This window comes from Etheostoma spectabile, chromosome 11, assembly GCF_008692095.1.
Source record: "Etheostoma spectabile isolate EspeVRDwgs_2016 chromosome 11, UIUC_Espe_1.0, whole genome shotgun sequence".
Taxonomy (NCBI): Eukaryota; Metazoa; Chordata; class Actinopteri; order Perciformes; family Percidae; genus Etheostoma; species Etheostoma spectabile.
In genome coordinates, this window is record NC_045743.1 from 17,723,908 (window position 1) to 17,724,414 (window position 507).

At 36.7% G+C, this 507-nt stretch overlaps 1 protein-coding gene and 1 long non-coding RNA gene across 3 annotated transcripts in view; one reads left to right on the forward strand and one right to left on the reverse strand.

Moving 5' to 3' along the window:
• Positions 1-507, forward strand: part of LOC116697997 (nck-associated protein 5) — a 55,485-nt gene that overhangs the window by 38,173 nt on the left and 16,805 nt on the right. The gene's annotated exons all lie outside the window — the stretch shown is intronic.
• The window catches only part of LOC116697999 (uncharacterized), an 11,930-nt gene that overhangs the window by 7,612 nt on the left and 3,811 nt on the right, over positions 1-507 (reverse strand). The window lies entirely within an intron of this gene.

The following is a 507-nucleotide window of genomic DNA, read 5'->3' on the forward strand; positions in this document are numbered from 1 at the left end:
GAGATTAGTAATCTCAATGGGATTTTCCTGGTTAAAGAAAGGTTAAATTAAAAAAATATATAAATAAACCAAACTACAAAATTACTTCTTTTTGTAAGAAATCGGAATTAAAACGTTTGGTCAGTCTGCAGATCCGGCTACATCAAGACTAATCAGTTGTGGAGGGATTGTTGAGATTTGTATGACTATATTTTGGTTTATTTATGTGCTGAGAGTAACGTTAGACACACTAACTGCAGGCGGCTGCGTGAGTGATTTCACTAAATCTGACTTTATGATGCAACGCGCTGTCAATTTGTTCTCTCAGCGTCTCACACGCCTCGGTAAAGGTTGTACTGGGTCATTTCATCTCTCTGCATCTCAAAGATCAACAGAAAAGTTTGGATATCCACTCTACAATAATGACCATTTTCACATGTTTTCACATACTCTTTGCTGTCTTTTCACATCTGTTTGATTTGAGTTGTTACAGTTCAAGTTCAAGACCTGCTCTATCTGTAAAGTGTC